The 16255-nt window shown below is 43.5% G+C and overlaps 1 long non-coding RNA gene across 1 annotated transcript in view; it reads right to left on the bottom strand.

Annotated features, from left to right (window-relative positions):
• Window positions 1-585: 585 nt before the first annotated feature.
• Window positions 586-16255, bottom strand: part of LOC138302004 (uncharacterized) — a 108268-nt gene continuing 92598 nt past the window's right edge. The window contains exon 3 of the long non-coding RNA XR_011205213.1: window positions 586-848. This is a non-coding gene — a long non-coding RNA (uncharacterized lncRNA). The remainder of the gene's footprint in view (window positions 849-16255) is intronic.

Raw genomic sequence — 16255 nt, forward strand, 5'->3', positions numbered from 1 at the left:
TTCACTCACAATTTTCAATCTTCTGTTCACCCTGGCATCCACGAGCAATCTAAATAAGTGTTAATCATAGTGAACTTTGTTGGTTCAATCATTCCTTTCTAACGTAACTGCATTTATGCTCACTCGAAATTTTTGCTTCCCTCTTCACCATTATGATTAACTCAGAACTGGTTCGTTTTCGCAGTGCTTCTTGAACAATTTCCTTATTTATTTCCCTAACTTCCTATTATGTATAATTTGTAGCTGCATGCTGACCTGTGCTGGCTGATCCCTGTCACTGCTTCTTGGCTTCTTGTTACACAAGAGCAGCATGAGCACTTTACACTGGTGGCACTGTATGCTTTATACACACTAATATATAATATTACCTGGTAATTTAAAATAAACAATGGAGGAAGGTGGGTCCTCAGTGCCACAAACTTTCTGAATTCATAGATGTTTCTATAGCTCCTTTAAGTTACCTTCATATATCAGGGATATAACTGACTTTCTAAGAACAATTGATAATATAGCATTGGAAGACGATCTGATTTTGACAACCATGAGTGTAAAGCCATTGTACACATGCAGAAGACATGAGGATGGTTTATTTGAGTAAGGACAATTTTGTAAACAGCAGACCAGCCACTTTACTCTCATATATTGGAAATGACTGAGTTTGTCTTGAATAACATATTTTTCTTATCAGTCAGTGAATCAGGATTTGCAAAGCGTGGCTGATCACCTGGTAGGGTATCAAGGCGGTTGCAGGCCCGGAGGCTCATTCAAACAACCAGGTCTTGAGGGCCCTTGAGAATTCTGGAAATTAGGTGATGGTCCAAAGTTGCATGGGGAGGCTGCACAAAAATCTAGGGAAAAAGCAAAGAAAAGCCAGTGAAAACAAGGGTAAAAAAGGAAAAGGTACACAAAAAATGGGAGGAGGAAGCAAGAAGAAAGCAGTGAGAACGAGGGAAAAGCAAGAAGGCACCCAAAAAAACTGGGTAAAAAGTAAAAAGAAAGCAGTGAAAGTGAGGGAAAGTAAGGACAAGGCACACAAAAAAGGGAGAAAATCAAGGAGAAAGCAGGGAGAATGCGGGAGAAGCAAGGCAAAAGTACTCAAAAGATGGGGGAAAAAGCATGGAGAAGACAGTAGTAAGAGCGATGCAGCAGCTTGGGGAGAGCTGGTCTTCGGACCTGCTCAATAGGGTCACGCTTCGGCCTCCATTAAGTAGGTCCATTAAGGAGGTGTTGGGAGGTGGTGGGCGGGGCTAGGCAGGAGGAGGGAACTAAAAGGTGGCATGCAGGAGCAGCAATGAGGGAAAAAGCAAGGAGAAAGCAGTGAAAACAAGGGAAAAGCAAGCAGAAGGCACACAAAAACAGGGAGAAAATAGTGAAAATGAGGGAAAGCAATGAGAATGCACAGAAAAAATAGGGGAACAAGCAAGGAGAAAGCACTCAAAAACCAAAGAGAAATAAGTGGAAACAAGGGAAAAACAAGGGGAAGTGCCACAAACACTGGGGAAAAAGCAAGGAAAAAGCAGTGAGAACAAGTGACACAAGGAGAAGGCATTTAAAAAACGGGGAAAAGCAAGGAAAAGACAGGAGCAAGAGCGATTCAGCAGCACTCAGAGAGCTCGGCCTGGGACCTTTCTTAATTAATATGATTTGTATTAACATGTTTGCGAAACTGCGATGGGTCATGATTTACCCCTTTGTATACCACACTGTTCATGAGAAAATGTGAAATTGAATGTTTGTCTGAATCAAATTTATAACCATTTAAGAAAAAAGCATCCTTTTATGGTTGCATTTCATTAATGATATTTTTATCATTGAGAAGGGTGATGAGAGTGAATTTCATTCTCTATCATTCTCTATTACATCAAAATTCTTTAAATATTGCAAGTAGAATACCAGGATACCTGTCACTGAGTTTTCTCATGACCTCCTTGACACACATCTCTTTGGCATCAAAGGTTAAAAACATAAATTTTTACTGCCTATAGAAATAGTCTGAAACTATTATAAGCCAGAACAAAGAGCCACGTAAGAAATGTGTTTGCACCTACAATAGCACAGATTTTGAAAAGTAAACCCCAGGTGTAATCTATGACGCCATATGGTCTGTTAAAGGTTTCGCGGTGACTGTTGTGAACACGTGTCAAAATGTGATTATTATAACCTATGTTATGGGCATAAAATTAACGATCCACAACAGGAGTCTCACCAGTGTCTGAGTTGTACACAGCAAAAATAATTTGCCACATATGTAGCAGGTTAGACCCGCACAAGGTATGTAAGTTGTTAAGGGTGGTGTACGGGTTGTCCACTGAGAAGAAATATGTCCACGCTGATATGATTAAGGTCTTGGCTGCAGCGCTCAATGAGATCCGATACGCGGGTGAGCCCTGCTCAAAATTGGAACGTATGCAAGGGATGTGTACCTATTTTGACAGAAGATTGATGGAAAGAGTCATAGAAAGATGAATGTGTGATATTTATTATAAAAATAGACTAATCGGGTCTTTAGCCCCCACAAAGGTTTTTTTTTTTTAAATACAGAGATCGAGGGTAGTGTGCCATAACTGTGTTATTTAACGTTACATGCTTACTCACTTTTAGGACGAGAATCAGAATGTCGCGGTGCAATGTCTATGAGTTACACCCTGGATACATATGCATTGCCAGAATGGTATATGTGCTGATTAAAAAAAGAATAGCTGAAATACACCCTGTAACTATAAAGTATCTGAACATTTCTGAACCGGCAGCTACGGTGCTGCGCGACATTCCTGAATGTAAAGCCAGAAGGTGTATCAACGCGTGGATGCCTACAACGGATAAATACCGGAGCATGTACAAAGGACGTGTGCAGGAGTTAAGACTGTTGCCGATGACAGCGTTACGCACAGCTTTGGAGCTTCTGATCGCTGATTATTTCACAAATTAGGGTTTTGTATTGTCACGCCTAGAACTGTACAAGCTTATGAATGCTGTAAGTATCCTGAGTGTACAACATTATAGGAGGGGTGAGGGGGAAGTCGTGTCTAGAGTATTGAGTGTATATCAATAAAAAAAGCAAAACTAGTGACACTGAGACCGAGTAGCGGCGTGGTCCCTAGTAATGTATTTAGCATGTGTCATACTATGTACACGTAATGAAAAGTCAACATACTGTCCAGCAATGCCGCCCATAAGACCAGTAGCTAGAAACTGTAAAGTATGTTGTGTTTATGCTGTGCTAATATTCTTTATTTTTAATAAGAAGGCCTCACACAAAACATTTGTCTTTCATTTCATGGATTGTAACAGCTGATAACATGTCCGGTGGTGGTGGGTTATCAAAGCTTTATTATGATACAAGTGGTGTCGGTAGCTTCTGGGGTGCCGAAGCACTGTTTAGAAGGGATCTAGTTTAAAATGAGCCGGTAAACAGAGCACAGTTGAAGACGTGGTTATCTGGGGAAGAGGCGTATTCACTCCATAAGCCCACCCGGAAGCGGTTTATGAGAAGACCTACAATCGTTAACGCTGAAGTAGATTATCAGTGGCAGGTGGACACAATCTGTCTTCAAGATTTAGCAGAAATAATAACGGTGATCGATATATATCAGCAGTCATAGATGTCTAAGTATGGAAGCCTTATTCGATACAAGTGGGAACAGTGTGACCACCGACTTTAAAGCCATCTTCAGGAAAGGATGAACACCTCAAAAACTACAAACAGATGCTGAAAAGAGTTTTTAAACAGAACGTTACAGAAATTAGTAAAACAGCACAATGTTAAACATTTTGTTACATACACTGAGGTAAAAGATCGTTATAACAGAGCCTTAAAGTCTAAGATGTGGAGATATTTCACTGCCTATAACACTTACCGATACGTGGATGTTCTACAGGCTTTTATAGATGTTTATAACACCACTTACCACAGAACCGTCAAAACGGCACCCGTAAATGTATCAACAGATAATTCATTAAAGGTGTGGAGAACGGTGTACGGGAACTGGATCGCCGCAGGTGTAAAGAAGCCTCTTTTAAAAGAAGGCGACCATGTTCCAAATCTATCAGCCCAGCTTCCTCTCCCCTTGGTCGGTCTGATCATTTTTTCATTGCACTGATGCTTCCAAAATCTCCTCCTCCAATACATCAACTCCCTAGTAAGTTAACCGTACGCCAGTGGTCAAAGTTGAGCAGTAAGGACTGGATGGACACCCTAGAGAACCTGCATCCCACCCCCTCTTTTACTGGGCGTTATACAGCTTTCCAAGCCCTTGACATTATTCTACCTACTAAGACTATCTTTAAGACTGCCCACCAAAAGAAATCACCTTGGTTCTCTCCTCACCTGCTGCACTTAAAAAAGAGAATGTAAGCAACTGGAGAGAAAGTGGAGGAAGACTTATGACCATACCTCGACACTTGAATACAGGAATGCGATTAGATCTTTCCATATGGAAATCAAAGCTGCGCAGGCAGCTTTTTATACTTCTAGAATAGAACAGCCCTTCCATTCCCCTAGAGAGATCTTTCTTATCTCTAAAGAAATGACGCAGTCTCCATCTCCCAGTAATTTAACAGAAGGCTCTAAGGAACATAGTAACAAGCTAGCCTGCTTTTTCCAAAAAAAAACCTCGACATTCAGGCACCTTTCCCTAGTAATTCCTCTTATGAGGCTAAGTCAGTCACTCATGGTGATTCCCAGTCCTCTAGAGCCTCACTCTCAGTCTTTCAGCCCCTGAGGGAAGACTTAGGGAGTCATTATGAACACAGCGGGAAACCCCGCCGTGTTCATGCTGTCGGTCTTTTCACAGACCGGCAGCCCCCTTGTGACCCCGCCGGCCATATAATAGACATTAAGCTGGGCCAGAAGGCGGAAACGGGACATGGAGCCGTCGTCAATGTCGCTGTGCGGCGGGTGCAGCAGCACCCGTTGCGCAGACCACTGCCCGTAAATCGGGCAGTGACCTGCGCAACAGGGCACTGCACGGCGACCCCTGCACTGCCCATGCCAAGTGCATAGGCAGTGCAGGGGCCCCCAGGGGGGCCCCAGAGCACCCCTTCCACCAGCCTTTGTTTGGCAGGGGAACCTGCCAGGGAAAGGCTGGAGGAACAAGGGTTCTTTATCCGCAGGGCAGCGCTGCCCTGTCAGATAAAATACTCTGCCATTGTCAGGCTGCCTGTCAACGGTTGCGGAGGCCCGCCTGCAGCAGTCCTCCCTTGTTCATAATATGGCGGTTCAGACAGCCATGCCGGTGGAGTTATTTTCCACCACCGCCAGCATGGCAGTCTGAACCGCCATGTTCGTAATGAGGGCCTTGGTAGGTAACTATCTTTGCTCTATAAAATCTGGATCTCCATTGGACCCAGCCCCCGTTCATTTTAGCCTTAGGTTCGGATGTTATAATTCCTGTGTTAACCAATGTTCTTAATGACTCTCTTTCTTCTGGGCATCTACTGCAAAACTGGAAACATGCTGTTGTTTGTTAAGCCCCTATTAAAAAAAACCTAGTCTCAATTTAACGCTACTCTGTAACTACGGACCTATTGCTCTTCTTATAGCATCAAAAGTTATCAAAAAACACATTAACAATCAAGTGTCAGGCTTTCTTTAAGTAAAGGTAGCATAATCTTCTTCATAACACCCAAATGGATTTAGACAAACAACACAGTATGGAAACTGCCCTGCTGGCTATTTCTGAAGAAAGTCGACATCGATAGATGCAGATGGATATGCAGTGATCATCCTATTAAACCTGAGTGCCGCCTTTGATACTGTGGATCATAAAATCTTACTTCACAGAATATTTCAGATAGGAATTGAGGGTATCAGTCTTAAATGGCTCTCCTCTTATTTGATGCAGAGGATCTTCCAAGTCCTTGATTGGACATACTTTTCCAACACTTCCTCCTCACCTGTGGGGTTCCACAGGGCTTGTCTCTGAGCCCTACTCTTTTTAATATCTACATGGCTCCTTTGGCAAAGATCGTGGAACCCCACGGTCTATCCCTTGTGTCTTATGATGTTGACACTCCATTGGTCTTCTTTTTCCCACTAACACCAATTTAGAACAGGCTACTTTATCTTCCTGTCTGTCAGACAGATGGATGGCAGACAGCAAGCTTAAGCTCAATGATGAGAACTCAGAGGTCATGTTGGTCGGGAACTTGTCCCTCCTCATGTCCCATGCTCCAGTCCTGGTAGGATTAAAAGATCTCCCCCACCTAAAGATAATATAAAAAGTATAGGCTTTTGACTGGACTCCTGCCTTATGATGGAATGCCACTCTTAAACACTTGCAGCTGCCTGCTTTATTTTGTTAAGAACCTTCAGGAACATTTTTAAATTCCTTCCCTTTCTGGCCAAAAGACTTATTGTTCAGGCTCTTATATTGTCACGTCTAGATTATGGTAATGTTCTTTTTATGAGCTCTCCATCTTACGTCTTAAACATAATGCAGGTGGAACAAAATGCAACAGCCCGCCCACTTATGGACATTCCCAGATGTCATTCTGCCAAAGCAGCCCTGGCCTCTCTCCATTGGCTTCCCATTGAACAACGTGTCAACTTTTCAAGGCATGTGTTTTGTTAATCGGGCCCTTCTTAATAAGGGCCTGGCCTTTTTTAGGCAGATCATAACTCCCTATACTCCTCAGAGGTCCCTTAGATCCTCATCTGCTTCTTTTATTACGATCCTTTGCTTTTAAAGCACCCAATGTATGGAACTTCCTCCCACTGGAACTCCGCTTAGAGAACTCTGAACTTTCTTTTCGCAAAAAATTGAAGACTTTACTGTTTCCTGTATAGTTCCTTCCTAGGTTTTTCTTTCTCTTCTTCTTTTGTTTGTTTAATGGTCCTGCATTAGCGCTGGGAAGCCTTCAGGTAGCCATGCGCTTCACAAATCCACTATACTATACTATGTTAGTGTTTCAAAATTAAAAGGGCTCTTTACGAAGGGTTACCAACAGACATTTAGGCCCTCATTACGACCCTGGCGGTATAGAACCGCCAGGGCCGCGGGACGCGGTGGCACCGCCGACAGGCCGGCCGTGCCCCGCGGGGCATTCTGACCGCAGCGGCTTAGCCGCGGTCAGTAAAGGGAAACCGGCGGTCTCCCGCCGGTTTCCCGCTGCCCCCAGGAATCCTCCAAGCCGGCGCAGATTGCTGCGCCGGCTTGGGGATTCCGACTCCCCCTCCCGCCATCCAGTTCCTGGCGGTTCTCCCGCCGGGAACCGGATGGCGGGAGGGGGAGTCGCGGGGCCCCCGTAAGAGGGCCCCTACAAGTATTTCACTGTCTGCTTGACAGACAGTGAAATACGCGACGGGTGCAAATGCACCCGTCGCACCTTCCCACTCCGCCGGCTCGATTACGAGCCGGCATCCTCGTGGGAAGGTCGTTTTCCCCTGGGCTAGCGGGCGGCCTTTTGGCGGCCGCCCGCCAGCCCATGGGAAAACTTGAAATACCTGCCGCGGTCTTGACCGCGGCGCGGTATTTTGGAGGGTGGAATTCTGGCGGGCGGCCTCCGCCGCCCGGCAGAATCAGAATGAGGGCCTTAGTGACAAGATATTTATAGTGGAAAGTGTGGAGCCTAAAGAGGATGTATATATTTACAGGCTAAAGGACTATGACGGGGAAAAGATGTTGGGTGTCTTTTACAAGGAGGAGCTACCAAAGATACCTAATGATTGACGCAGGGTGTATAGGGTTGAAAAGATTCTGAAAAGGAAAGGTAGCGGTGCTAACCAACAGGTTTTTGTCAAATGGCAAAGGTGGCCTGAGAAATTTAACAGTTGGGTGCTGGCCAGTTCTGTGCAGGTTGTGTGAGTATGAACGGGTGTTGTTGTAGACGCCGAGATGGAGACAACACCATTTTATCTTACACTGCTGTCCAATGCCTCAAAGGACATGTTTCCTGACAATCAAATTTCTAATTATACAGTGAAATTGGCTAAACCCGTAGACCTGAAAGGGGATTGGGAGATAGCCCTGACTGAAATCCAGTACCCTAGAACATGGAATACTTTTTCAATGCTCAAGGCCAAATTTAATATAAAGCATGAGCAGGACCCTTTGGGCATCCACGTAGGATTTCCTCAAGGCTATTACCCAACCGTCGCCACGGTGGTCGATGCCATCCGCAAATCTATAGCAAACATTGAAACGTATACGAATGTTCATCTAGTGTTAGATAATGTTAACGTTAGACGGAAGGTGTTTCTTAGAGCTCCAAACTGCAATACTGTGTTTAACTGTTCAGGTAAATTAAGAAGGGTTTTAGGGACAGTACAGCATATCAGAAATAGAACCAGACCATTCGTGTCCCGATATTAACAACAGTTTCTATACACTCTACGTGTATTGCGACGTCGTAGAGTTGCAGAGGATAGGGGATAGTTATTTGCCGTTGCTAAGATAGGTCCAGGTAAAGAACGAAAATAACACCATGGTTAATATACAATACAACAAACCCAACTAGGTGTCAATTTCTAAAAAACATTTTAACACTATTACGATCATGATCTATGACGATCAAGCTGAGCCGGTGTCCTTTAAATACGGGAAAGTTATTGTTAAGCTTAATTTAAGACGGCGACTATTAACAAGTCATCTTGGTGATTATGAAAACATAAGGCCCCTCTATGTATAGGGATTATTACAGAACCCAGCCTGGATATGGAGCCCCGCTGCCGTACTTTCAAGGGGCCCTGTTATGTACAGCCCGGTTTGGGGGGTTTCTTCCATAATTTGTTTAGAAGAGCTATGAAATTCTTGAGAAGAGGCTATGAAATTGCAAAACCGCACGACAAAGCGGCTGCTACGAACATTGCGCAGGACGTGGTGGGTTTCGTGATGTCTGCGGTTGTCAAACGTATGAATAAACAGCCTCAAGAAGGAGCAGGGTTGGTGTACAAGAATCACACACGCATTAAAAGGAAGTGCGGTGCTTCACAGAACAGGGGTCTGCCTGTCCCCTATAAAAAAAGACGCCCATCTTCAAAAAGCGCTCACAGACGAAGATCCGTAAGTCGAAGAGAGCTACGAAGAAGAGGAAGAGAAGGGGCACTAACGTAAATATTTTTTTAAAAGGCTGAACACCCTGCAAACATGGTCTTCATACATTGTGCATCGGGTGAATGCGCTAAATCGGAGTTAGACCTGTTTTCTCTACAACCCACGCAGACTAGCATCGAAAACTGTTTTTTCATGGAGGTATTGCCACTAGCCGCTTTAAAGACTTTGGCTCCGATAGAGTTTTATGTGTCAGAGTCTACAAATACGTATCTGGATCTCAATAATACGCTGCTGCATCTCATCTGTAAAATGGTAAAAGCAGATGGTTCCAACATAGCGAATGACGCTAAAGTGACAACGATTTATTACCCTGTAGCAACCATGTTTAATCGGGTGGACATCAACCTCAGGGATCGGTTTATCACACAGAGTGATAACATGTACTCGTATAGGGCATACATTGAGTGTATTCTGAATTACAGCCATGTTGCCCCGGACACCGAGTTTTCAGCGGGACTCTTCTACAAAGATACTTATGGCCATTTTGAAGCTACGGCACTGGATGGTCACAATCAGGGTTTTGTAAAAAGAGCAAACTTTGCCGCCGGCATTAGACAGTTTGACCTCCTAGGACACGTACATACAGACCTTTTCTACCAAAATAAACTACTTGTCAATGGTATCAATATTAAGATCAAACTAACCCGCAACAAGGACTCATTCTGTCTCATCATTGGGGATGTGGAACAGTATAAACTTGTTATACTGCCCGCCAGTTTGTTTGTAAAGAGAGGAAGAGTGTCACCAAGCATCAGTCTGGCTCACGCAGAGGCCCTACAGCTATCAAAAACCAAGTATGCTATGGAAAGAGTGGCTCTGAAGATATTCAGCATACCAACGGGTACCAGATTAACCCAACAGCAACATTTATTTCTGGGCCAACTACTGAAACTTATAATAATAGGGTTTGTGGACAATACCACTTTAAGCGGCCTGTATGCTGCAAACCCTTTCAATTTCAAACACTACGACATCAACTATGCTGCACTGGTACACCAGGGTGCTGTGATTCCTGCAAAGCTGTAAACACCGAGTTTTGGAACATTTAATTTTATCAGGGAATATCTCGGACTGGTGTCAATAACAAGAAAACATCCGAGGGATTCAGGAGTCGTCGTATCAAGAGAAGGATATGGGGCTGGCTACACCCTTTTTTCTTTCGATCTGACACCCGACATGGAAAACGGGGATTACTATAATCACTATAATCGAATACAAAACGGAAATCTAAAAGCTGAAATACATTTTAGTAAACTCCTGGCTACCAATGTGAACATGGTTGTATTTGCAATGTTCGACAGCGTCATTCACGTCAACCACGCCCAACAGATTATGTTTGACTATCTTTAAAAAATTGTACAATCAACACTGTACAGATACGTGAGTTCTTAAACCAACATAAATATGCAAAGAAATACTTTTTAGATGTTTTCCCAAGCAACGGGCTACCCATGGAAATGGGCGTAGAAACACCACGATCGCTAGTCTTTAACACAAATCCGCATTACAAGGGTGGAACGCACTGGGTGGGAATGTTTTTGGGATAAGGACAACTTTACAGTGTTTGACAGTTCAGCAGCTTTCCCCGAACATAGCATCTATTCAAAACCTGTATTCAGGTATCTAAAGAAAGCGGCTATTGGGGTCGAGTATAACAAGATATGAATGCAGGATCCTCTAGCCATCACATGTAGGGAGCACTGTATATATTTTATTAGTAAAATGTCTGAGAGTATGACTTTTAGAAAATTTCTAAATCTGTATTGGAACAATCTAATATACAATGATAGTATTGTTGTGAAATATGTAAAAGAAAACATGTAGTCTACGTCAAGCTCTGTTCCAACAGAATACGCTGTTTGTCAAAAGTGTAAGGCTTTGTAATGCAAATGTACGTGTAACGTTAAATGTCTACAATAAAAGAATTTAAACTCAAAATCAGACTATACATTTTCATTCTGCCGCCAAGACACACTTGGGGGGTCATTACGACCCTGGCGGCCGGCGGTATGTTGGCGGTAACACCGCCAACAGGCTGGCGGTGTTCCGCCAGCAATTATGACCATGGCGGAATTGCCATGGCCATACCGCCGGCCCCTCCATTTTCACGCCAGGATTCCGCCTGGCGGTCATAATAACCAGGGCAGCAGTGCAAGCACCGCTGCCCTGGGGATTATGATCCCCCGACCGCCGGCCTGTCTGTGGCGGTACACACCGCCATTGAAAGGCTGGCGGTAAGGGGACTGGGGGTGCCCCTGGGGACCCCTGCACTGCCCATGCAATTGGCATGGGCAGTGCAGGGGCCACCAGGCATAGCCCAGTCGCGCATTTCACTGCCCGAATTTCGGGCAGTGAAATGCGCGACGGGTGCTACTGCACCCGCTGCACATCAGCATTGCCGGCCGGCTCTATAATGAGCCGGCTGCAATGTTGATGTGACATTTCCGCTGGGCCAGCGGACGGTAACATTGTTACCGTCCGCTGGCCCAGCGGAAATGTCAGAATAGGGAGACAGGAATACCGCCGGCAATGGCGGTATTCTGTCTCCCGCGGCCTCGGCGGTCTTTTCAAAAGACCGCCGAGGTCGTAATGACCCCCATAATGTTTTAATTTTTTTTTTATGTTAAAATATGACATAAGAGTGATGAAAGGGTTAGAAAGGGTTTATTACACATAATTTTAATACAAACCTTAAGCAGCCAAACATACCAGAGAAAATAAATGATGAAACAAAACAATCAATACAGTAACCGCTATAAAACGATACACACAGACATTGTAAAACAAAATTCACAGGATCACAAGTATCACACATTTAACCATGTTTTCGTTTTTGATGATGTCTTTTTAGTCTCTGAAGGTAGAGGTGGTGTGTTCCAAGAGGGAGACAGATGGGGGATAGCCGGGGACATTGACAATCTCTGGGTGGGTTTCAAAACAACCTCTGATGGTGTACTTGGCGAGCTGTAAGTAGGATCTTTAAAACTTTTAAGCAGCCGCCAGTGTTCGGCATTACCTACAATCATAGAAGGAACGTTGAGTTCTGCAGCGGCCTGTAGAAACTGGTCCCAACCTCTAGGCACTTTCTGGAGTGGTAGGGCTTTGGGGTGTGTGAAACCCTTGATGAGGTCGTACATATGAGACCCAACATATGGTTTCCCTTAGTAGAGGAATTCCTCCCGCTCATTCCAAGAGGTTAGATCTTTAGAAGCAGTCGTTGTACTTAGTAACATTTGCGCTGCACCTCTGTACCCCTGACTTATGGTTTTTAAAAGTTCTTCAACAAAGACGTCTGAGGGCGGTGATGTTGGAACCGCCAGCTGTAGGGGCTGTTGATCCTGAGGCGCTGCATGGGCTGGTGGTGGCAGTTCAGAGTCAGTGGAATATAGAGTCAATGTCCATTGCTTATAATGTTATAGGATGTTTTGAAGAGCTCTGAAGTAAAGATCTGCTTTGTCGTAAGGTTTTAAATCAGTACGGTACAAAATGTTTTTAATCTCGGCATCTAGGCACAGTGTTTCATTTTTTCGTATATCCCAGATGTCACCTGTAGACGGCCCCAACTGTTCCAGTTGTTGGCGTGGTACCAAGTACATCTTTTGGGCATAATCCATCAGTTCCTGATTAGGAGGTTTGTAATTAAAGGTAGCACTATGCCCAGGAGCGCTCCTATAAAGCCGTCCAACTGTTTTACAAGTTTCTTCCTAGAAATGAGGGATGCCCTTTTATTACTAAGCTTTTTGATAAGGGCACGCCTCTTCTTCAGCATGCGGAACTGACTTTCTGATATAGGTACATAGCCTTTTAGGGTGTTTAGGGTGATTTCTGAAAGGGATGCCACTAAGTCGTACAAAGCTGCTCAAAGGATAGCCTTTCTTTGTTGGGGGCTGGTGGTTATTAGCATTATAAGAAGAGCTAAATTAAAGTGTACATGTGCAGACATAATCAACACCTTACATTATAAGGTTTAGAAAGTAAATATTACAGAAATCTTTTTAGCGATTCTTTTTATAGTCTGGTTTTAGGTGTGTAAGCTACAGGGGGATTTGGTGGGAAACTATCAACACCTAGTCTTTAGTCTTCTAGAGTCTTGAGTTTTAAGTCTACCAGCAAGTACCCATGAGGTTTAGCAGACATTAAAGGCTTCCAAGAAAAACTGAGTGTTTCCAGGGTACATCTGCTTAGCGATGAGGTATTTGCTGTTTGTCCCTGGGGTTTTTAAATAAAACAAGATATAAGGCATTCAGAGTTATAGACTGACTGCTCTTACCCTTGTAAAACAAGTTCTGCACAATGTAGCATATGCTTAGGCTACAATGGTGTGAATATTCAGTACAGCTTTTTCTATCTATGGATGATCCCCACCCTTGCGCATAAGATCGTCTACAGTCACCATGTTTACGAGGTGTGTAGGTAACAGTGCATCATCATTGAGATTACTGGCTATGCCTTCTATAAATTTGATGTGTGGGAACCTTAGGAATAGTTTCATATAAAGATCTTGCCAGCATGAGTAAAGCCATACAATATTGTTAGGGTTTTGGGATAAAACACTGGGAGCATTTTCTAACAACTTCTTTATAAAATAACTTTTACTGCAATTTGAGGTACCTGCTAGAACACAGGAGATTGGATGTTGCAAGCGGGTGTCCATAGTCGTGGGGATTCGAGAGTCTAATGTCCCTTTAATAACCATACAGTAGGGTTTTGTAGTCCTCACTCAGGACCCTTTTATCAAACACTACACGTAAGGTTTTATGTAAAGGTTGGGTTGTGATTTCACACCGCTTTATGGACCGCACTATGCTAGGCTGATGTACAATTGTTTTATTATTTTCAGGGGTATCGAATATAGCGTATTTGTTCACCAAATCCTTAAGACTGTCAAAATTGATTTTGACTATATTGTTCACATTTAAGGTGATTCCTTTGACTGTCATGCACATTGTATTGTTTGAGGTTTTATATGAATAGGTTTTAGGACTTGATGAGGTGAACTCCACTTTGGGCTCGCCCTTTGTAGTTCGCTGGTTAAAACACCTATATAATCACCTAATGTAGGGTCTTCATCACCTACTTTACTCACAAATATAACAGAGTCTGTATCATGATACAGACACCTGTCCTGCAGTTTATCTAGCACTCTGTAAAGCTCTAAATGGGCATGAGCAGTTGTGAATCATGCTATGAAGATGTTTATATTGTTGCACTTGTGGGATACTCTTTAGTGTACTTCCAAAACAAAGCTGCAGTCGCATCATCGATAAACTCACAACTGGACACCTCATAAAAAGGGGCAAAAGGGTACTTAAACAACTCGTCAGGATCTGTTGTTATGGTTGTGTTTGACTAGTTTGTACGCTGTGCGAATTTCCCCCATATGAAGTTTAGGCAGAGTTTGGCTAACTGGCGACAGGCAGGGTTGACCGCAATGAATTCGGGTCTCATGCGTATACCCTCCTGAGTGTAGTAGTCATCTACATATTTCTGCTTAGAGGCCTTATTAACACCCCACTCTGGAAATCCCAAAGCCTCCTGTTTGTCTCTTAGAAACAGGTTGATATAGTTAGAAAAGAGTCATGTTAATGTTCTTTCATAGTGCCATATTTCCACTATTTTACCAAGCCGGTATCCTTTCTCTAGGGCCTTTTGTACCTCAGTGCTACACCACGTACTGGTCAGCATCCTTTGTTCTTCACTGTGTCTCCACACACTAGTCTCTTTACTTTCAGTGCATGTACGACATCGTGGGAACATTAGCTTACCATCGACTCTGTACGGTAGTACAGGGAAGTAAAGACGACGGGGTGAGTAGATTTGGCACTTAATGAGCCCAAAGTATTCTCCAATGGGCTTAAATTCTATGTATGTGATGGTTGGGTGACCTACAGGGTATAACTTTTGCTTGTTCACAAACAGATACAGACTTGTGAAATCATTACAGTGTATTTTCTCACCATCGCCCACAGCCCTGTATAGCTGTATAGCATTTGTATGCCCCCCAAATAGGGCATCGCAGAGCTCCATAGGCTCTGGTAATTGGAGACTCTTAATGTAAAACAAAAGCTTAGCATTCGTTCTTAACATAGATCTAACCATTCATGCTCCCCAAGGGTTCTCATGACAAAGCCGCAGTTTTAAACATATTGCGCCTTCATCAGAGTATAACAGTGTAATGAGGACAACCGTGGTAAAAACACCCTTTGTATTCAAAGGCCGTTGGCACACCATTAATTATGGCATAACCATCAAGATAATAAAGCCCCAAGCAATATTCACCACCCTGTAATGCGTGTTGAATGGCTCTGTTTTCCTTGTCCGAGATATACATTAGCCATTGGATTGAGGAGGTTGAATAACACTTCTGTTTACCATTATACAGGTCTGGCGATACTAGGGCGTTGCTGTATGGTTTCAAAAACATGTGTTTGTAGATAGACATACACATGGAAGCCAGCGTAATATTTTGGAAGGGTTACATGTATTCTACAGTCTTTGTCATCTGGGGCGTGTTGGGCTTCAAAACCTTCACCAATTTGGTCATCTCCACCACTACATCTCTGAAAAGGTTGCAGGCCTTTCGCAAGATCATTACATCGGCCTGACAGCACGCTTTTAACTCGGTTTGAAAATGAAAGTTATTTTCATAGTTTACACTGTACCATTGTAGAAAGCTCTCTTTCTCAGCAGGCATCATATACTCAACACCATAGCTGGAGGGCAGAGGTATGGGACCCTCATAATTCTGGTTGGCCCATGTGTTGAAGAATTGGGGGAAATAACCTTTGCAGCCTGGGAAACCAAAGGCTTTGGGTAATTTGCTCAATTTCATAGGTAGAAAATTAGGGTATCGATGAACTTTATTTGAAAACGTACCACCATTTACAGCATCAATTTGGGTTCTAAGTTCTACAGCCATCTTTTCACCAATCATGGTCTGCAGTATAAAGAAGGAGTAGTATGCTTTAGAGTTATGAGCCATCATAGTATACTCTTTGAATTTAGGCTGCATGAAAGTGGTGAGGAAGTCGTTCACACACGTGCACCCTTCAAACTCTGAGTTGTCATCGGAAGTTAGATGATGAGCATAAATATAATTAGGCTGGTGTACACCTGTCTTCTGTGTACACTCTATGTCAAACACTATGCAGTCTTCAGTTTTGGTCTGAAGGTGCCCTTTAACCATGTCACACTTGTGCTCT

Source organism: Pleurodeles waltl, chromosome 6 (assembly GCF_031143425.1).
Source record: "Pleurodeles waltl isolate 20211129_DDA chromosome 6, aPleWal1.hap1.20221129, whole genome shotgun sequence".
NCBI lineage: Eukaryota > Metazoa > Chordata > Amphibia > Caudata > Salamandridae > Pleurodeles > Pleurodeles waltl.